Source organism: Lampetra planeri, chromosome 59 (genome assembly GCF_965212315.1).
Source record: "Lampetra planeri chromosome 59, kcLamPlan1.2.h2, whole genome shotgun sequence".
NCBI classification, from domain to species: Eukaryota; Metazoa; Chordata; class Hyperoartia; order Petromyzontiformes; family Petromyzontidae; genus Lampetra; species Lampetra planeri.
In genome coordinates, this window is record NC_136165.1 from 3,311,432 (window position 1) to 3,334,843 (window position 23,412).

Consider the following 23,412-nt stretch of genomic DNA (forward strand, 5'->3'; position numbering starts at 1 on the left):
CAGCCGAGCGGAACGTTTCGTTATTTTTGTTAGTTTGTACATTCCTGTCTAAAACAAATTAAATCTGCAGCTTCCCCCGTGGAATCGCGTGGCACCCGTGGCGCGCCACTGCGCGGGTCTAGCGCGCAGAGGAGGCGGGGGTGGTCCCTGAATGACGACGGAGTCGTCGCTCGCTCGTCAATAACCGCGTGCGGGGACGTCCATTCAAACGCGTCGCCTCCGCCACACAATTCAAATGCGAAGTTCCGGGCAGGCTTGACATTTCACACACACGCACGCACACGCGCACACACACACACGCACACACGCACGCACACGCGCACACACACACGCGCACACACACACACGCGCACACGCGCGCGCACACACGCGCACACGAACACACACATACGCGCGCACACACGCACGCGCACACACGTGCACACACACGCATACGCGCGCACACACGCACACACGCACACGTGCACACACACACGCACACACACACGAGCACACACACACTAACACGCACGCACGCGCACACACACACGTGCACACACGAGCACACACACACTAACACGCACGCACGCACGCACGCGCACACACACACGCGCACACACACACGCACACACGCACATATACGCGAGCACACACACACTAACACGCACGCACGCGCACACACACATGCGCACACACACGCGCACACATGCACATATACGCGAGCACACACACACTAACACGCACGCGCGCGCACACACACGCGCACACACGAGCACACACACACTAACACGCACGCGCGCGCACACACACGCGCACACACGAGCACACACACACTAACACGCACGCGCGCGCACACACACGCGCACACACGAGCACACACACACTAACACGCACGCACACACACGCGCACACACGAGCACACACACACTAACACGCACGCGCGCGCACTAGGCAAAAAAGAATTGGGCCATTCGAGGTGGAGCGCTCGCGTTCCGTCGCAATTTTTTTTTCTCTCGTCCGCATTTGTCCCGCCATTGGAATGGACTCACCACGTCGGTCGTAACCCACGTGGCCGACTTTCTGTTGTTGTTGTTGTTGTTGAGAAACTGTGCCATTGTGTGTGTGCGCGCTGTGTGGAGTCTGTCTGTAATTCGTCGTCAGCAGCCCGTGGTCTAACCGCTGCTGCTGCTGCCGGTCGTTGCTATCCGTGGCGGGACGTGTGATCGCCAAAGTAGAGGCCATCCCTCGCTCCAGCGAGTCCGATGATGGTCATTGTCCCGTTTCGAGCGACTTGTTCTACACAGGGCCGTCTATGTCGAAAGGTTGGTCGGGGTGCGGAGCCCGGCGCGAATCACACTGTGTGCCCCCCCCCCCCCCAATGCATTCAAACTAACCGGAGCATTCAGACTTCAGACTCTGTCTTATCGACAGCCCTGTTCTTCACTTGAAGACGGCTGCTTGCGTTGTGGCCGAAACGTCGTGAGAATTATTTTATTATGTTTTATTTTTTATTATTGTATTACTTCCCTTCTACGTGACTTTACCGAAAGAACCAAGAAGATGAATCCCTGCAGTCACGAAAGCTTTAAATCGAAATTTAACCGGAGCTATTGCATCTGACGTTGAACCACGCACCCCCCCCCCCAAAGCGCGGGGCCCGAGGCGGTCACCAGCGATTGTCTGCCTTACACAAAGCCCACGTAGCCTACCAGACAGTCAATGGCAATGGCGATGATTTTCATCTGTTCCCTGCTACACGTGTTCCTCCTCCTGCCTCTCGGGATAATTCGAAGCATGAATCGAGGCCTGCATCTTTGCAAACTCTTCGGGATTCCCTTCCACGTGTGTTTTGTCCACATCCGTGGCAGTGCGAGTCACGTGCCTTAGCGCGGGTGAAACCCATCGTTCAAACGCCTTTGTTATCAAAGGTAAGATCGCTAACATTTTAGTTTTTCGATTTTAAGCTTTTGTGACTGCAGGGATTCATCTTCTTGGTTCTTTCGGTAAAGTCACGTAGAAGGGAGATAATAAAATAATACAAATAAAACATAATAAAATAATACAATTCTCACGACGTTTCGGCCACAGAGAGAGAGGGGGTAGAGAGAGAGAGAGGTAAGTATGAGGAGCAAAGCGTGCTTCTCCGTCTTGATGTCTGTGTCTACAAAGAAAGTAGCACAGATTGATTTAGTTTCACAATAGGAAAACACGTAAAATCATTAATTTAAAAGGGGGGGGGGGGGTGAGTGGAGCACATAAAGCAAAGCAATGACATTTTTTTTTAAAACACGACGTGATGAACGAAGCAAAGTGCCGACCAAACCGAGCATTTTCTTGTTTCCTTTGATCGTAAAAAACAGAGAGGAAGTCGTTGATTGGAGAAGCGCAAGCGGGTGGCACGCGGCAATTGTTTACCCTTGAGGAAATTAAGCGGGGGGGGGGGGTGGAGGGGGCCTAGGATAAGGAGATCGTAGTAGCAGCAATGATAATGAGGATAATGCAATTCAATTTGATATCGCCTTCCAAATTGGTCATCTCAAAGGGCTGCACATCAAAGAGAACAGAAATGCAAAAAGCTTGTACACAGATCTTAATTTTGGAGCTTTCGTGACTGCAGGAATTATTCTTTGGTTCTTTCGGTTAAGTCACGTCTAAAGATAAAATAATAAATTAAATAATAGCATATTACGACGTTTCGATTGCAACACAAGCAATCGTCATCAGGCATAAAAGAAATAGCAACAAAAATCTAACTAGAAAACTATAGACAGACATACAAGCAGACAGACATCACAAGGACACACAGAGAGAGAACACATCGGCACAAAGAGAGAGGTCGTTGATTTGAAGCTTTCGTGACAGCAGGAATTACTCTGTGGTTCTTTCGGTAAAGTTACGTAAAAAGAAAAAAAAATCATTAATAGAATACGACGTTTCGATTGCAACACAAACAGTCGTCATCAGGTAGAGCTAAATTTGAGAGAGAGACAAAACACAGACACGGACACACACAGACAGACACACAAGCAGAGAGAGACAACACAGAGACAAACACAGAGAAAGAGACACACACAGAGGCAACACAGAGACAAAGAGAGAGAGAGACACACAACATAGACACACAGAGAGGGTCAAACAGAGACACACAGAGACACACAGAGACACACAGAGAGAGACACTGCCCATAGACTCAACACTGAGTCTATGTGAAGTGTTGAGTCTATGGGCAGTGTTGAGTCTATGGGTTGTGTTGAGTCTATGGGCAGTGTTGAGTCTATGGGTTGTGTTGAGTCTATGGGTAGTGTTGAGTCTATGGGTAGTGTTGAGTCTATGGGTAGTGTTAGTCTATGAGTAGTGTTGAGTATATGGGCAGTGTTGAGTCTATGGGTAGTGTTGAGTCTATGGGCAGTGTTGAGTCTATGGGCAGTGTTGAGTCTATGGGTTGTGTTGAGTCTATGGGCAGTGTTGAGTCTATGGGTTGTGTTGAGTCTATGGGTTGTGTTGAGTCTATGGGTTGTGTTGAGTCTATGGGCAGTGTTGAGTCTATGGGCAGTGTTGAGTCTATGGGCAGTGTTGAGTCTATGGGCAGTGTTAAGTCTATGGGTTGTGTTGAGTCTATGGGCAGTGTTGAGTCTATGGGTAGTGTTGAGTCTATGGGCAGTGTTGAGTCTATGGGTTGTGTTGAGTCTATGGGTAGTGTTAGTCTATGAGTAGTGTTGAGTATATGGGCAGTGTTGAGTCTATGGGTAGTGTTGAGTCTATGTGTAGTGTTGAGTCTATGGGTTGTGTTGAGTCTATGGGTAGTGTTAGTCTATGAGTAGTATTGAGTATATGGGTTGTGTTGAGTCTATGGGTAGTGTTGAGTCTATGCGTAGTGTTGAGTCTATGGGTTGTGTTGAGTCTATGGGCAGTGTTAGTCTATGGGTAGTGTTGAGTCTATGGGTTGTGTTGAGTCTATGGGTAGTGTTGAGTCTATGGGTAGTGTTGAGTCTATGGGTAGTGTTAGTCTATGAGTAGTGTTAGTCTATGGGTAGTGTTGAGTCTATGGGTTGTGTTGAGTATATGGGCAGTGTTGAGTCTTATGATCAGTGTTGAGTCTATGAGTAGTGTTGAGTCTATGGGCAGTGTTGAGTCTTATGATCAGTGTTGAGTCTATGAGTAGTGTTGAGTCTATGGGCAGTGTTGAGTCTTATGATCAGTGTTGAGTCTATGAGTAGTGTTGAGTCTATGGGCAGTGTTGAGTCTTATGATCAGTGTTGAGTCTATGAGTAGTGTTGAGTCTATGAGTAGTGTTAGTCTATTTGCAAGTTTATGTATGTAAGTTGAACTTCATTCGCACCGTACGTAGCCAACCGTGCAAATCGGAAGTGTGGGGGAAGGACAACAAACTAAACACAGAAAGCAGTCACGAAGAAATGAATTCGTCAATCTCGATGATTTAAAAGTGCATCATAGCTCCCCGTGGCTTCCTCACGTCAGAAGGAAGAGCGCGTTCCAGACGGCCGCAGAAGCGCATCTGCAAGCGCTCGATGCGGTTGTTCGATGTCTGAGCCAAACGCTGCCGCTGCTGCCGCTGCTGCTGCTGCCGCTGCTGCTGCCGCTGCTGCTTCCGCCGCTGCTGCTGCTGCCGCTGCTGCTGCTGCTGCCGCTGCTGCTGCTGCTGCCGCTGCTGCTTCCGCTGCCGCTGCTGCTGCCGCTGCTGCTGCTGCTGCTGCTGCTTCCGCTGCTGCTGCTGCTGCTTCCGCTGCTGCTGCTGCTGCTGCTGCTGCCGTTGCTGCTGCTGCTGCCGCTGCTGCTGCTGCTGCTGCTGTTGCTGCTGCCGCTGCTGCTGCTGCTGCGAGGATCAGCATAGTTCGCGATGAAATCGTCTTGCGTGCAGGCACTGGGGCGGATCATAAGATCGCGGAAGCCATCCTGCAGCAGTGGATTGATCACGGCTGATGACGACGATCGTGATGATAAAACCCAAATTGTATCGATTGAAAGTGGAGCTGTTTAGTCTGGATGTGCTGTCAAGCCCGGCTCTGAATGAAATCCGGCTTGTAAATATTAAATATTGTCTAGTAAATATGAACAAGATCCATCACAGCAAAGCCTCGTTCGATGTTGAATTCTGCGCAACGGTTCCCCTCGCTTGAGCTGGTACGAGCGTCAGCTATTTCATCCGTGTCCATTCACCACCACTGATTTCATTTGTTGCATTAATCTAATTAAATACAACAGCTCTTCTTCTTGGTTCTTTCGGTAAAGTCACGTAGAATGGAAATAATAAAATAATAAAAATAAAACATAATAAAATAATTCTCACGACGTTTCGGCCACAACGCAAGCAGCCGTCCTCAGGTGGAGAATAGGTCTGTGACTTTACCGAAAGAACCAAGAAGATGAATCCCTGCAGTCACGAAAGCTTTAAATCGAAAAATAATAAATAATGATTGCTTGTGTTGCAATCGAAACGTCGTGCGAATTTTTATCATATTTAATTTGTATTATTTTATTATTTCCCTTCTACGTCACTTTACCGATAGAACCAAGAAGATGAATCCCTGCGGTCACGAAAGCTTTAAATCGAAAAATAATAAATGATGATTGCTTGTGTTGCAATCGAAACGTCGTGAGAATTTTATCTTATTATGTTTAATTTGTATTATTTTATTATTTCCCTTCTACGTCACTTTACCGATAGAACCAAGAAGATGAATCCCTGCAGTCACGAAAGCTTTCAAATCGAAATTTACGTCGAACTTATTTCGCCACATCGTACGAAGCCCAAGCGTGCTTCATCAGAGGCGTGAGCGGGAATCAAACTGGGCTCGCCGGGAGTTTCGTAGCGCAGCACGCTGACCGCTACACTACAGCACCCCCACCAACCACCCACCGACCCACCCCCCACCAAACCCCCCCACTAACAAATTCTTCCTTACTCTTGCATAAATTTCGATTTAAAGCTTTCGTGACTGCAAAGATTCATCTTCTTGGTTCTTTCGGTAAAGTCACGTAGAAGGGAAGTAATAAAATAAAAAAAAATAAAACATAATAAAATAATAAAATATAATAATATAATATAATAATCTATATATATAAAATCGCAAATCTGTCTGTCTGTCTGTGTGTCTGTCTGTCTGTGTGTCGCCGGACCATACACAGTTTCATTGGACGAAATGTGAGGGATTTGCGAGACACGATTGGTCCGTTTGGTTTTCCACGGCGGTTGCCCCTGGCAACGGGTAGCGACGCATTCGCTGCGGCGTGGACGCCATTTTTAATTCCCGTTAAAAATATGCGCACGCATTAACACGCGACTCTGAGGTAAATTCATCAAAGTTTCACGTCCTCTTCACTCCCCCCCCCCCACCCCAATGTGTGCAATTACTATTATAGGGTCGGTAGATAATAAAATTATAGCGATTAGACAGTATTATTGTAGCGCGGGGGGGGGGGGGGGTAACGGCCCCAGTACCAAGCCTCAGCTGGGTGGGCAATTTAGGCGAGGCCGGAGGCTCTGCACGGTACTAGGCCTCGACACCCCACCACACTATAGGCCGTACATATTACTGCACAGCGGCCGAGGAGATCGTGGCTGGGGGGGGGGGGGGCAGGGGTAACAGCCCATCTGTGTATATATGTAAGGTTATTAAGAAATATATTTTTCACCCGGGCAACGCCGGGTACTTCTGCTAGTATAATATAATAATTTAATATAATAAAATATGTTTATTTTTTATTATTTTATTACTTCCCTTCTACGTGACTTTACCGAAAGAACCAAGAAGATTCTCTTGCATACTTTGGCAGGCTTCTGTTCCGTGTGCTCTCTCAGGACCGGTTCAGATAATCGTCACTGGTGTTGGCCGTGAGCGGGAATCGAACCCGGGTCGCCAGATTCATAGCGCAGCGCGCTAACCGCTACATTACCGCTCCCCACAACACACACACACTCACACAGACACACACACACTCACTCACACACTCTCACACACACACTCACACACACACTCACACACACGCACACACTCACACATACACTCATACACACTCACACACGGACACACACTCACACACTCACTCACACACACACACTCACACACGGGCACACACACACACACTCACACACACACACTCACACACGGACACACACACTCACACACGGACACACACTCAAACACATACTCACACATACACTCACACGGACACACACACACGGACACACACACTCACACACACTCACACTCACACACACACACACGGACACACACTCACACACGGACACACACACACTCACACACACACTCACACACACTCACACACACACACACTCACACACACACACTCACACACGGACACACACACTCACACACGGACACACACTCAAACACATACTCACACATACACTCACACACTCACACACACGGACACACACACACGGACACACACACTCACACACACTCACACTCACACACACACACACGGACACACACTCACACACGGACACACACACACGCACACACACACTCACACACACTCACACTCACACACACTCACACGCACACACATACTCACACACACTCACACACGGACACACACACACTACCACACGGACACACACACACTCACACACACACTCACACACGCACACACACACGCACACACACACTCACACACTCACACACCAGCCTGGCCAGACACACACACTCACACACACACTCACACACGGACACACGCACACACACACACGGACACACTCACACACACACACACGGACACACTCACTCACACACGGACACACACACTCACTCACACACTCACACACACACACACGGACACACACACTCACACACACTCACACACGGACACACACACGCAGCGAACACTCAAAGCTGCTACGCCAGCCGCCACCGCCGCCGCCTCATCCTCCTCCACGCGGTCTATGGCATTTAATCCTCATTGGGTGATTTTTGTCTCATGAAGGGTCCGCCCGTAGAACGTGTAATCGTGTTCCGGGAGGAGGAGGAGGAAGAAGAACCCCCTGCTATTTGTTCATCGTGAACAATGGGCGCTATTCCGCAGACGTGCACCACTCATTACATTCACAGCGAGGGGTACACTCCGTGCGACTTCAAACAACGCCCGAATGTGGACCTGGGCAAAGCGCGCGGAGAACGGCTGCGTCTCCCGCCTCCGTAACCAATGGCTTTTTTTTAAATATAATTTTTACGTAATTTGTATATAATTTTCAACAACAACAACAACAACAAAAGATTTGACCAAAAAAAAAATTGCGCTCCTCGATTTTAAGTGTTTGATTTTTATATATATATCACTTTCAACAACAACAACAACAAAAATTGTCGAAAAAAATTACGCTCCTCGATTTTAAGTGTTTGATTTTTTTTATATATATCATTTTCAACAACAACAACAACAAAATTGTCGAAAAAAAATTACTATCCTCGATTTTAAGTGTTTGATTTTTTTTATTAACTGGTGTATCACAGTGCCATGGGCTTTGGTGCAAGGAATGATTTGCCCCTCCCTACCCACACCCGACAATCTTCCCCCCCCCCCACCCGGACCCCGGCCCTCCCTGGGCCCTTCGATGGGGGGAGGGGGGGCACGCTCGGTGCAGTTGCACCGCCTACACACTCGACGGCTACACCACTGGCGCAACGTTTCGCGCTTGAACCCGAACAGAAGCGCTTCAGCCATCGCTCGCGGCCGGGGGGGGGAATTGAACTCGGATTTGCCGGGGTTAGCAGAGCACGATTGCGTTTGAACCACTGCACCAACGGTCCATCATCCGTCCTTTCATTCATTCGCTATTACCCGAGTACGTTTCATTATCTTCTTGGTTCTTTCGGTAAAGTCACGTAGAAGGGAAATAATAAAATAATAAAAATAAAACATAAGAAAATAATTCTCACGACGTTTCGGCCGCAACGCAAGCAGCCGTCCTCAGGTGAAGACCAGGTCTGTCGGGGAGACAGCATCAGACGCTGTCTCCCCGACAGACCTGGTCTTCTACGTGACTTTACCGAAAGAACTAAGAAGATGAATCCCTGCAGTCACGAAAGCTTTAAATCGAAATACATTTTATTAGTCGCACCATTCTTTATCGCACCAGGGCTATCACGGAAGGTGCCGTGCTTCGCAGACGCCGCCTGCGGTAGCTTCACAGCATTGGGCCACGGTTGCAATGCGCAAAGTCGATTCTAAAGCCCTGTAATTGGCAAGGGGAAATAATAAAAATTTAGGCAAACGTGATCCACGATGACGGCACACACAGCAACGGCCGGTCGATTTCGAACGATGTCGCGGGACCTTTAACGTCCAAACCGTGAATCAATGAATCCACAACACCGCCACCGCAAGGCAGTGATGACCGGGGCGGCCGATGGGGTTCGAACCGCGAACCTCTGCCAAAAGAGGCTGGGTGGGCCACGTGACCGCGCCTTGATCGACCCGTCCACTATCCTACCCTCAGTGCCACCTGCCATGCACTCTAAAGCTATTCAACTAAAGATATTATAGTAATAGGTTTTTACCCTTTCAACTGGTACAAAAACTGACACCTTTATACAAGGAGTCATGTTTGCAATAACCACAACACAAGCAGTCAAAATGCAAACAAAAAGAAACAACTCTGATAATGATAATGATATGCACTGTCCTTGAAGTTGATTGGTTATGTTGTGGTTATTGCAAACATGACCCTTTACATAAAGGTGTCAGTTTTTGTACCAGTTGAAAGGGTAAAAACTTATTACTATATTTTGCCACTGGTAAAGGAGGTCTCATAGTGTAAAGAAATTATGTTTTATATATTGTACCAGGTAAGGTCCCAATGCGCTGTGCAGCTTTTTGTTCGAGCGCGCTATTCCAACTCAAGAGCCGTGAGACTCGGGTTGTGATCTATTAAGTTATTTCTGAAGAGGGTTTGCCACTCTGCAAGCCCTTACACGACATATCTAACTATTTTCTTCTTTGACCAAATGAAGGCCCCACTGAGCTTGAAAGATTTTTTATTTTTAAGAAGATACCTTGCCACAAATGATAACTCAACGAAGTGGCTTATCACGTGGAAATGTATAGCAGCATTAATTCTAGATTTTAAGCTTTCGTGACTGCAAAGATTCATATTCTTAGGTTTTTTTTCGGTAAAGTCACGTAGGTAAAACATTAAAATGAATAAAAGTAAAATAAAAATAACATAAAAATCACGACGTTTCGGAGGCAACACAAGCTTCCATCTTCAGGTGGAACCGTGACAACACGATAGTGACGGTTCCACCTGAAGACGGAAGCTTGTGTTGCTTCCGAAACGTCGTGATTGTTATTTTATTTTTTATTTTACTTTTATTAATTTTAATTTTTTACCTACGTGACTTTACCGAAAAAAACCGTAAGAATATGTATAGCAGCAGCCAAATGCTCTAAACGCGCGGTGATGTTGATTCTAAAATGTGGAGGGGAAAACCGGAGGAACCTGAGAAAAATCCACTCAACCACGGGGAGAGAGAGATGCAAATTCGAAATGTACTGGCGTCAAGGTCTGGGATGACACGGTGGCGAGATGCTCACTGCCTCTCCTGGTCTACAGGAAGTCGTGGGGTCTATCCCAACCCTGACGCCTGCTGTATATTTGGAGTTTGCGTGTCTCTCTCTCTCATCATCATAACGGTGGCTATGAGATGTTAACTACCTTGCCTGGTACACAGGAGGTCGTGGGTTCTATCCCGATCCTGACGCCTGCTGTATATTTGGAGATTGCGTGTCTCTCTCTCTCATCATCATCACGGTGGCTATGAGATGTTAGCTACCTCGCCTGGTACACAGGAGGTCGTGGGTTCTATCCCAACCCTGACGCCTGCTGTATATTTGGAGTGTGCGTGTCTCTCTCATCATCATCACGGTGGCTATGAGATGTTAACTACCTTGCCTGGTACAAAGGAGGTCGTGGATTCGATCCCCACCCTGGTGCCTGCTGTATATTTGGAGTTTGCGTGTTCTCCCCGTGGTCGCGTGGTCGCGTGGATTTTCCTCCTGGTTTTTCCAATCCACGTTTAGAATCAACATTCGTTTAGACTTTAGAGCATTCGGCTGCTGTTCATTTCCACGTGATACACCACATCGTTGAGCTATCATGTCTGTTGGTCAGTTCGCTTCTGATACAGAGCCAGATAGCTCAGAGGGCCTTACTTGGCGAAATAAAAAAAAATGTCCGTGAACAGTTTCGTTTTTCTAATCGAACCCACGACCTCCTGTATACCGAGTGAGGTAATTAACATCTCCTAGCCACCGCTAAGGCCGGCGCTGGTCGTCCGTCTCTCGGCTTGTTCGACATTTGATGAAGCCGTCTGGCAATTGTAGCCGAGCCTGGCCCCAATTTAAAAAAAATCCCCCCACCACCCACCCACCCACCCACCACCAACACAAGCGCACTTGTGTCTTTTGTTCCAACGTTGCCTTTGTGGAATTGGAAGAGAAAGATGGAAAAGGAGACAAAAACCTCGGGTCACACGAGTCTCCGGAGATTGCGACACACAAGGCAATGTGGGTCCCTAAACCCCCCATCCCCCCACCCCCCAGTGCCTTGGCCTTTGCCATCCGCGCTTTTGGTTCGGCTAAATGAGTAATTGCGAACAAGATGGATCGTGGAGCGTATCGCGTGGCCGTGTTGTTCCCCGCCGTCGCCGTGAAGGGCACCCATACAAGCCTTATCTTGCTCGCCGTGGGTGGGTGTTCAGTCAGGGGGGGCGAGAGGCGAGGCTCCGAACGATACCAGATGATCGCTGGCGCTGTGGATTTATTGTTCCTTCAAAAATATTTATATATTTCCACACACACCCCCCACACCCATCATCATCCCTTTCCAGTGACGTAGCCTGCCCTAACCCACTTAATTTTCTTAAACGTTCGAGCGATAATCTAGACTTTGAAGTTTTCGTGACTGCAGGTATTCATACTCTTTGGTTCTTTCGGTAAAGTCACGTGTGTAGAAAATAAAATAAATTAAATCAACGTTGGCCAATGCGAAATCAAAATGGCACGCCATCGACTCTGAGATCCACGTATTTTTAAATCCTTTATATTAAGTTCGCGTGCTTGCTTGCGTGCTTGCTTGCTTGCTTAGGACCGTGCAAATCTTTCGGTCGTTTTTTAACCCACTTCCCGTGATCCAATCGAGCTGACATTTTCCACACAGACTCGTTGTGCCAGACAATTATTGTTCGTGAAAAAAAAGTTCCCAAAATTTTACACTTTTTAGGCAAAAAAATAATATTTTACATATATTCAAATATAACTCATTCATCGCTTTGGCTGAACGTCACAGTATAAGAGCCCAGAGCGTAACCCCTCCACAGGCCGTGGCGGAGTAGCGCAGTTGGTAGCGCCTTCGCTTCCCATGCCAAAGGTCGCGGGATCGATCCCCGCGTCCTCCACAGGCGAATATATTTTTAAATCCTTTATATTAAGTTCGCTTGCGTGCTTGCGTGCTTGCGTGCTTGCGTGCTTGCGTGCTTGCGTGCTTGCGTGCTTGCGTGCTTGCGTGCTTGCGTGCTTGCGTGCTTGCGTGCTTGCGTGCTTGCGTGCTTGCGTGCTTGCGTGCTTGCGTGCTTGCGTGCTTGCGTGCTTGCGTGCTTGCGTGCTTGCGTGCTTGCGTGCTTGCGTGCTTGCGTGCTTGCGTGCTTGCGTGCTTGCTTACGACCGTGCAAATCTTTCGGTCGTTTTTTAAATCCTTTATATTAAGTTCGCTTGCTTGCTTGCTTGCGTGCTTGTTTGCTTGCCTGCTAGCGTGCTTGCTTGCTAAGGACCGTGCAAATCTTCCGCTCGTTTTTTAACCCACTTCCCGTGATCCAATCGAGCTGACATTTTCCACACAGACTCGTTGTGCCAGACAATTAATGTTCGTGAAAAAAAAGTTCCCAAAATTTTACACTTTTTAGGCAAAAAAATAATATTTTACATATATTCAAATATAACTCATTCATCGCTTTGGCTGAACGTCACAGTATAAGAGCCCAGAGCGTAACCCCTCCACAGGCCGTGGCGGAGTAGCGCAGTTGGTAGCGCCTTCGCTTCCCATGCCAAAGGTCGCGGGATCGATCCCCGCGTCCTCCACAGGCGAATATATTTTTAAATCCTTTATATTAAGTTCGCTTGCGTGCTTGCGTGCTTGCGTGCTTGCGTGCTTGCGTGCTTGCGTGCTTGCGTGCTTGCGTGCTTGCGTGCTTGCGTGCTTGCGTGCTTGCGTGCTTGCGTGCTTGCGTGCTTGCGTGCTTGCGTGCTTGCGTGCTTGCGTGCTTGCGTGCTTGCGTGCTTGCGTGCTTGCGTGCTTGCGTGCTTGCGTGCTTGCGTGCTTGCGTGCTTGCGTGCTTGCGTGCTTGCGTGCTTGCGTGCTTGCGTGCTTGCGTGCTTGCGTGCTTGCGTGCTTGCGTGCTTGCGTGCTTGCGTGCTTGCGTGCTTGCGTGCTTGCGTGCTTGCGTGCTTGCGTGCTTGCGTGCTTGCGTGCTTGCGTGCTTGCGTGCTTGCGTGCTTGCGTGCTTGCTTACGACCGTGCAAATCTTTCGGTCGTTTTTTAAATCCTTTATATTAAGTTCGCTTGCTTGCTTGCTTGCGTGCTTGTTTGCTTGCCTGCTAGCGTGCTTGCTTGCTAAGGACCGTGCAAATCTTCCGCTCGTTTTTTAACCCACTTCCCGTGATCCAATCGAGCTGACATTTTCCACACAGACTCGTTGTGCCAGACAATTAATGTTCGTGAAAAAAAAGTTCCCAAAATTTTACACTTTTTAGGCAAAAAAATAATATTTTACATATATTCAAATATAACTCATTCATCGCTTTGGCTGAACGTCACAGTATAAGAGCCCAGAGCGTAACCCCTCCACAGGCCGTGGCGGAGTAGCGCAGTTGGTAGCGCCTTCGCTTCCCATGCCAAAGGTCGCGGGATCGATCCCCGCGTCCTCCACAGGCGAATATATTTTTAAATCCTTTATATTAAGTTCGCTGCCACGCATATAAAGGATTTATAGTGAAAAACTTAGTTTTTACGGGTTTACTTGTTAACCCACTTCCCGTGATCCAATCGAGCTGACATTTTCCACACAGACTCGTTGTGCGAGACAATTAATGTTCGTGAAAAAAAATTCCCAAAATTTTACATTGTTTAGGGAAAACAAATTAAATATTTAATTACCAATTGCTTAATACTGGCAGCCAATCATCTGACCCATAGGTGGCAGCCATCTCAAGCCAGAGGACGAGAAGACTCTAGCCGCCACGCATATAAAGGATTTATAGTGAAAAACTTTGTTTTTACGGGTTTACTTGTTAAATTCTTTATATTAAGTTCACTTGCTTGCTTGCTTGCGCGCTTCCGACCGTGCAAATCTTTCGGTCGTTTTTTAACCCACTTCCCGTGATCCAATCGAGCTGACATTTTGCACACAGACTCGTGCGTGACAGTTTATTTTCGTGAAATTTTTTTTCCAAAATTTTACACTTTTTAGGAAAAAATAAATTCATATTTAATTTAAAATACCAATGTGATAAACATGAAACTCTTACTCAAGAAAAAACAGAAATTAATAATAAAATAAAACCGATGCCACGCATATAAAGGATTTATAGTGAAAAACTTTGTTTTTACGGGTTAATTTTTTGCAACCCTAATTCAAAATCGGAATCCGAAAAGCGTGTTTCATACTGCATGAGGAATCCGATGAGCCATGAAGCTCTTTTTTTCACAGATGTCGGGGCACGGGTTAAAAGCTTTACAACAACAAAGAGTGCAAAAAAACACCATAGGGGTGCAAAGTTCAAGAAAAGTAAACAAACCACCCAAACTCTTTGGTTCTTTCGGTAAAGTTACGTAGGTATAAAATAAAATTAAATACAATATAAATCACGACGTTTCGGAAGCAATCATTGCAGTCACGAAAACTTCAGATTTGGAATAAAATCACCCAAACACACACAAATACAACTAGCAGGCGAATCCCGCTGAGATATTAACTTATATTTTTTTTAAAGCGACGGGCCACAAATGATAGCTGGACAAAGTGACCCATCATTTGGACATTTATAGCAGCCAAAATCATCTAAACAGCCTAATCGCGTGTTTCTTCGGGGAAGTTTTATTTATTTCTTGTTTTTATAGTCGCGCGAGGTGCAATGTCCAAGTCATTGATGGTGGTGGTAGCGGCTCTCTCGCCACGGGACAGAACACTTCAACGTTTTAATTTCACACGCAGCTCGGAGCTTTGAATCGAGCTTTCTTTCCTTGCTTGCCTCCCTCCTTCCCTGTGTTTTGTCTAAAACCAGCGCAACGCCGCACCCGCTTAAGCGACGGGACGACGCGCTATCTTTCAGAGTCGCTATATTTTATTTACACTGCGGGAGGAATCCGATGAGCTATGAAGCGCTTTACTTACTCTTAGGTTTTTTTCGGTAAAGTCACGTAGGTAAAAATTTATGATAAAAATAATAGAAATAATCATTGAAATAAAATAATAAATCACGACGTTTCGGAGGCAACGCAAGTCTCCGTCTTCAGGTGGGACCGTCACGACGTCGTGATTTAATTGAGTTATTTCATTTATTATTATTTTATCATTATTATCTTTTTTACCTACGTGACTTTACCGAAAAAACCTAAGAGTATGAATCCTTGCAGTCACGAAAGCTTCAAATCTAGATGGTCTTTTACTGTTTGGTTCTTTCGGTAAAGTCACGGAGGTGGACAAATAACAGATCGCGACGTTTCGATCGCAACACAAGCAATCGTCATCAGGTGGGACAACCAGAGCAAGAAAAACAAACTCACCATTGGAACCTCATTTGCCAGTAAAAAATATGATAATTGTTTTTTTACCCTTTTATCTGGCAACAAAACTGACACCTTTTTTTTACAAGGAGTCATGTTTGCATAGACCACAATACCTGCAGCCATAATGCAAACAAAACACACAACTCTGATAATGTATGCACTGTCCTTGAAGTTGATTGGTCCACACCCGAGACAGCTTTCCTTAGAGCCTAGTCTCACATGGGTTGGACCAGATGACGCCAAAAGGCGCACAACTCAAAGACAATGCACCATCAGAGTATGAGAGCTCGGGGTAAAGCATTTACACCATTGGAACCTCATTTGCCAGTAAAAAATATTATAATTGTTTTTTTACCCTTCTTACTGGCAACAAAACTGACACCTTTTTTACAAGGAGTCATGTTTGCATAGAGCACACTACCTGCAGCCATAATGTTTGAAGGGTAAAAAAACAATTATCAAAAACAAACTCCTGCAGTATAAATAAAATACCCCGACTCTGAAAGATAGCGCATCGCTTCAGCAGTTTCTTCAGCAGTTGTTTTCTAGCTGTGGTCGTCGCACCTGATGGCGGTAGCTTGTGTCGCGATCGAAACGTCGTGATCTATTGTTTTTCTACCCACGTGACTTTACCGAAAAAAACAAAGAGTATGGAGATTCCCGCAGTCACGAAAGCTTCAAATCAAAATATGAAGCTCGTAATTTGTTCCTACAGAAAGTTCCAACAACAAACACGATCGGAGTGCAAAGCATAGGAATGGTAAGCAAAACCCAAATACAAATAAAACGAAACTATTTTATCTTGCCGTGTAAAACCCACTGGAGCTATTAGAGTCTTTTTCAGAAGCGGCCTTGGCCACGAACGGCACCACGGACGAGAATTGGCTCATCACCACGTGGGCATTTTTTTTAGCGGCCAAATAATCTCAATAAAATCAGCGTCACCATCCTCGATTTCCGGTCTCTCTTCGTTAGCTCGCCGCTTAAAATTAAATCCTTTGATGGGGGCAATGGGGGGGGGGGGGGTATGCCGGTGGGCGGGTGGGGGTGAGGGCTTTGGTGATTAATAAACACATTTTCCTTTATATTCTTAGTTCTTTCGGTAAAGTCACGTAGGTAAAAAAGTGAAATTAAAATTAATAAAAAATATTTTATTTTATTACATTATATTATTTGATTTTTTATTAATTTTTTTTTATTTAAATTTCATTTTTTACCTACGTGACTTTACCGAAAGAACTAAGAGTATGAATCCTTGCAGTCACGTAAGCTTCAAATTTGTCCTTTCACCGGTTGGGGAGGGGAGGGTTTTGCGAGTGGATTCACCCGGCCAACAGCGACAGTGGCTCACTCAAACAGTGCCACGGGTGTAATAATAAAAAAACAATCTACATACACACACACACAAATAAAACTAAACTATTTTATATCAACAGGTAAAGTCCACGGAGCTCTGAGCTTCTTGTTTGGTGACCAGCCACGATAAGTGGCTGGTCACCATTTCAGCCGCATCATCTCTACATAACAAAAAGGCTCAGTCCCTTTTACACGCACCTTTACATCATCCGCATCTAGTTTACACAACAAAGGCTCATTCCTAGCAGCGTGCTTCAGCCGCACCGAACCTCACAAAAAAAATAATATCCAGGGCCTACCTTGGCTCCTCCCACCCTCAACCAGTATATATACAAATACTGTGTTCTTGTAATTTCTCTCACTTGATACAGCTATCGTGCTGTGACGGTTCCACCTGAAGACGGAAGCTTGTGTTGCCTCCGAAACGTCGTGATTTTTATGTAATTTTTATTTTACTTTTATTAATTTAAATTTTTTACCTACGTGACTTTACCGGAAAAAACCTAAGAATATGGTCACCATTTAGCCATTTTTTTGTTAGCGGCCAAAACAATCGAAATAAAATCAGCGGCACAGTCCTCACTCTCTGGGTTCCCTTCGTCCATCACCACCGGCGATTGAGAAACACAATTGTCGATTCAACCGGCGGTGGAATACAGCGGTTTTTGGTTGCGTGGATTGACCAGGCCCAGCGAGAGTGGATCACTTTAATCGTGACCCCGGGTGCAATAAAACGTCGTTGATACCGAGAGCGAGAAAATCCGCGTGTTGTTGATCCTTGGGACTGATAACAGGGTGTGGGTGGAATCATATATCCGTCGTTTATCGATCCCCAAAGTTCGGCGTGGGGTGCAATTTTTGTTTCCATCAATTTCTCTGACCAACACGGCGAGGTTTCATTGGTCAGTGATGTTGAGAATCGATGCTTTGAGATCCGCCACGCGTCGCGGATTTAGTTTTTGTCGTCGTTGCGAAACTCCCGCGGCAGTGATAGATTTCCTATCATTCGTCCGCATGCTTAACAAATATATATATAAGAACACTTTAATATATTTAAATCTGTCAACCAAATTTAATTTTCAAAACGCGGTTTTTTGTGGAATGTGATGAGCATCGCTGCTGTGTAATCGTCCCACCCATCGTAAAAAAACGTAAGATAAAATTTTTAAAAATGTAAGTTCATCACTTACGTGTAATATTAATACATTGTTATTATTACAAACATCCCCCCCCCCCGCCAATGTATAAATGTGTACATGTCTGTGCGGGGAGTGGAGGCAAGTGGCTCGCGCAATGCGCTTTGAACCTGGCAACCCGATTTCAATTCCGGACCATGGCCAACATTATAGATTTGAAGCTTTCGTGACTGCAAGGATCCATACTCTTAGGTTTTTTCGGCAAAGTCATGTAGGTAAAAAATAAAATTTAAAGTTAATAAAAGTAATGATGGGAAAATAATAATAAAAAAATAAAAAATCACGACGTTTCGGAGGCAACACATTTCTCCGTCATCAGGTGGGACCGTCACAGCTAAAATTACTGCATCAAGTGTATCTCTTGAGGAAGGCCAGCGTCTCGAGAAGCTGTGACTTCTTGTCTCGTTGTCTGTTAAAAACTCTAACAGATAGGTGGAATTCCTCCCCGTAGAGGGCATTAATGCTAGATTTGAAGCTTTCGTGACTGCAAGGATTCATACTCTTAGGTTTTTTCGGCAAAGTCACGTAGGTAAAAAATAAAATTAAAAGTTAATAAAATTAATAATATTAAAAGTTAAAAGTTAATGAAAGTAATAATGTTACATTTATTAAATTTTAATTTTATTTTTTACCTACGTGACTTTACCGGAAAAAACCTAAGAGCATGGCCAACATCCGTGCCGACGAATCTGCTAAACCATTCCTCGGCTGCCCCTCTCCCTCACACACCAGCCCGCCCTAACCAACGTGGTGAAGTATGGCCAAACGACCCTCGTGACCGACACGGTGTGTGGGGGGGGGTGGGGCGCCCTTCATCCAGCAGTAGATTGATAAGGAGACTCGCTGTGTGTGACATTGCAATGTACTCGATTTGAAGCTTTCGTGACTGCAAGGATTCATACTCGTAGGTTTTTTCGCTAAAGTCACTTTGGCTGTAACGGTTCCACCTGAAAACGGAAGCTTGTGTTGCCTCCGAAACGTCGTGATTTCATTTAGTTATTTTATTTTTTACCTACGTGACTTTACCGAAAAAACAAAGAGTACATTGCAATGTGTATAATGAGTTCACATGACCCACTAGCAACGCCACTAAGAGGCATCATCATCATCATCGGTCCACAACCCGGGAGGTTATGGGTACACTTAGTGGTACTTTGCCGATCAACTCCCACTAGACCCTCGTGATATTTGTGCCATCTGCACGGCATTTGCTACCGCCTGTCAGAGACACTGCCGCTGAGTCTGCAGCTGTCCCTTGGCTGAGCCCTCTAATGGAGGAGCAATGTTAAAAATACGTAAAAAAAAATAATAATCCCGTAGTTGAATTGCAAACCCCTGAACCGTGACGTATTTGTTTAATCGCCGTGCGACGGTGAATCAATGTTGCACATTGCCACCTCTGTGCGATGTTTACTACATCGCCTGGTATGCGGGAGGTCGTGGGTTCGAGCCCAACATTGGACGCCTGCTGCGGTACATTGGGAATTTGCGCGTCTCTCTCCACGCGGTCGCGTGGATTTTCTCCAGGACCTCCGGCTTTTCCCTCCACATTGCTAATCGACGTGCGTTCTGGAGTATTTGGCTGCTATAAATATCCACGCGATGAGCCACTTCTTTGAGCCATCATTTGCGGCAAGGGCGCTTCTCAAAAAAAGAGCTATAAAAATCAGTGGGCCTTACCTGGCAAAATAAAAAAATATATAATTTATAACCTCCGCTTACGAACTTTCAGAGATACGAACAAACCTGTCCCGTATGTACAGTTGCCTGTTCGGACCGAGAATCATAAGGTCAACCGCCGCGCAATAGATGGGCATCTACATCTGCAGAACGTGAAGAACCAGTGGCATCTGCATCTGCAGAACGTGAAGAACCAGTGGCATCCACATCTGCAGAATGCGAAGAACCAGTGGCATCTACATCTGCAGAAAGTGAAGAACCAGTGGCATCTACATCTACAGAACGTGAAGAACCAGTGGCATCTGCATCTTCAGAACGTGAAGAACCAGTGGAATCTACATCTACAGAATGTGAAGAAACAGTGGCATCTGCATCTTCAGAACGTGAAGAACCAGTGGCATCTACATCTGCAGAACGTGAAGAACCAGTGGCATCTGCATCTTCAGAACGTGAAGAACCAGTGGCATCTACATCTGCAGAACGTGAAGGACCAATGGCATCTACATCTGCAGAACGTGAAGAACCAGTGGAATCTACATCTGCAGAACGTGAAGGACCAGTGGCATCTACATCTGCAGAACGTGAAGAACCAGTGGCATCTACATCTGCAGAACGTGAAGAATCAGTGGCATCTACATCTGCAGAACGTAAAGAACCAGTGGCATCTGCATCTGCAGAACGTGAAGAACCAGTGGCATCTACATCTGCAGAACGTGAAGAACCAGTGGCATCTGCATCTTCAGAACGTGAAGAACCAGTGGCATCTACATCTGCAGAACGTGAAGGACCAATGACATCTACATCTGCAGAACGTGAAGAACCAGTGGCATCTACATCTGCAGAACGTGAAGAACCAGTGGCATCTACATCTGCAGAACGTGAAGAATCAGTGGCATCTACATCTGCAGAACGTAAAGAACCAGTGGCATCTGCATCTGCAGAACGTGAAGAACCAGTTGCATCTACATCTGCAGAACGTGAAGAACCAGTGGCATCTACATCTGCAGAACGTGAAGAACCAGTGGCATCTGCATCTTCAGAACATGAAGAACCAGTGGCATCTACATCTGCAGAACGTGAAGGACCAGTGGCATGGAACTTAACTCGTTCGCAAGTAGAGGAGTGCCTATATATAAGATTGCCTGGTTTCGTCACAAGCGTTGCGGGTGCCATTGCCACAAAACATCACGTAGATTTTTCTTTAAAGGCAGCTCAGTGTTATTGACGAATGTGCTGCATCGTTTGTTCAACTGAGAGCGGGTGGGAAAGCCACGCTGCCTGCGTAGAGACCTCACACTGTGGTTCTGTGATATCCACTTCCACGAGCACGTTCCTCTGACATTAAAGGGTTGCGGTGCTCCGACAGAAATCTGCGAGGACATGTTGGCCCTTTGGACACCAATCGGACAATTGGGTTAAAATTGTGGGGAGTTGATGCATTTTTGTTGTTTTCTCGCAAAAGAAAATCATACACTTCAAAATAATTAAACGTTTGTCTCTGGCAATGGAAGCATTAACGACAACAAAACATTACGGCAATTTTTCTATTTGTTGCAATAAATTAAACGTGGGCACTCTCCTAAAGTAATTTTGATTCGTTTGAAACTATTTTCTTCAACCCCCCGCCCCCACTTCCAATTGTGGTGTTGGTGTCATGTCATGAAGTGACGAATCCGGTTGTAAATACTGTATCAGAGGGCCTGCACTCCCCACGTCTGTCAGAATATATTTATAATAATCATCATAATCATCTTCTTGGTTCTTTCGGTAAAGTCACGTAGAAGGGAAATAATAAAATAATAAAAATGAACCCGTAAAAACAAAGTTTTTCACTATAAATCCTTTATATGCTTGGCGGCTAGAGTCCTCTCGTCCTCTGGCTTGAGATGGCTGCCACCTATGGGTCAGATGATTGCCTGGCACCATTAAGCAATTGGTAATTAAATACAATTTTTCACGAAAATTAATTGTCACGCACAACGAGTCTGTGTGGAAAATGTCAGCTCGATTGGATCACGGGAAGTGGGTTAAAAAACGACGGAAAGATTTGCACGGTCGTAAGCAAGCAAGCAAGCACGCAAGTGAACTTAATATAAAGGATTTAAAATAAAACATAATAAAATACAATTCTCACGACGTTTCGGCCACAACGCAAGCAGCCGTCCTCAGGTGAAGAACAGGTCTGTCGGAAAGACAGCATCTGAAACGTCGCTGTCTTTCCGACAGACCTGTTCTTCACCTGAGGACGGCTGCTTGCGTTGTGGCCGAAACGTCGTGAGAATTGTATTTTATTATGTTTTATTTTTATTATTTTATTATTTCCCTTCTACGTGACTTTACCGAAAGAACCAAGAAGATGAATCCCTGCAGTCACGAAAGCTTTAAATCGAAATTGTATTATGTTTTATTTTTATTATTTTATTATTTCCCTTCTACGTGACTTTACCGAAAGAACCAAGAAGATGAATCCCTGCAGTCACGAAAGCTTTAAATCAAAATGTTGGCTTAGTTTCGTTGTAATTGCCCACTGGAGTAATAATTCCCAGGCCTTCTCTCAAAATCCTTCAGGTGTCCTATTAATTCTTGTTCACACATTACGGGGGGGGTGGGAGGCGGAGAGGGGAGGCGGGGGGGTGCACACGTTTCTATATTCTGCTATTAGAATGCCACACAGGAGTGTCGAATCAATATTTAGAATTGTCAACTCAGAAATATAGCCGAGGAGCAAACGCAATTGTGATGGGGGCAGGGGTGGGAGGGCGGCTCTTATGGCCTCAAATCGGTCAATGGGTGACCCTTGTGGAGACTGCAACTCACCACACTTGAGGACCCGGTTTAATCACGGGCCTCTGTCTGGAGATGAGAAACTAGGGTCAACAACATTGCCAGCTAAGAACTCTGACCTCTGAAGCACCCTGCTTCAACAGCGAGACGTTGCACATGCAACAAAGGCCTGTCATGCTGGTAATGATTTTATCGTAAAATGAAATAAGTGTTTCTTTTTTTTTTCTCTCACCCAATGTCAACCCAATCGTGCTTTGTCGGTGTCTTGTCGTGAGACGAAGGTATTGATTCGGATCTCTCGCAAAGCGGTGCGCAACCCTTCATGAAAGAGAGTGGCCCGCAGAAGCGGATATCAAAGAACTATCTTCGATCACGCTTCAAGTGACATCACACACGAAAGTAATGTTCGTCGCACGACAGTTAAGCTGATTCTCAAAAAGTGCCAAAATAAAATATGGCGGAGTTTTTTTTTTGTTTGGTGCTGCCGTTGAGAACCCGGTTGAAACACAGATGGCCGAAACCTGGATTCGAACTCAGGATTTCAGCGTTACTGGCTCAAGCGCTCTGTGACCCCCATGAACGCATGTTCGG

General features: G+C 45.8%; 3 non-coding genes across 3 annotated transcripts; all 3 read left to right on the forward strand.

The window, feature by feature from the left end:
- Positions 1 to 12,346: 12,346 nt before the first annotated feature.
- TRNAG-CCC (transfer RNA glycine (anticodon CCC)) lies at positions 12,347 to 12,419 on the forward strand. The gene has a single exon. It is a non-coding gene; the product is annotated as a tRNA-Gly (tRNA).
- Positions 12,420 to 13,025: 606 nt separating this feature from the next.
- TRNAG-CCC (transfer RNA glycine (anticodon CCC)) lies at positions 13,026 to 13,098 on the forward strand. The gene has a single exon. It is a non-coding gene; the product is annotated as a tRNA-Gly (tRNA).
- Positions 13,099 to 13,872: 774 nt separating this feature from the next.
- On the forward strand, positions 13,873 to 13,945 carry TRNAG-CCC (transfer RNA glycine (anticodon CCC)). Its single transcript has one exon. It is a non-coding gene; the product is annotated as a tRNA-Gly (tRNA).
- The last annotated feature ends 9,467 nt before the right edge of the window (positions 13,946 to 23,412 follow it).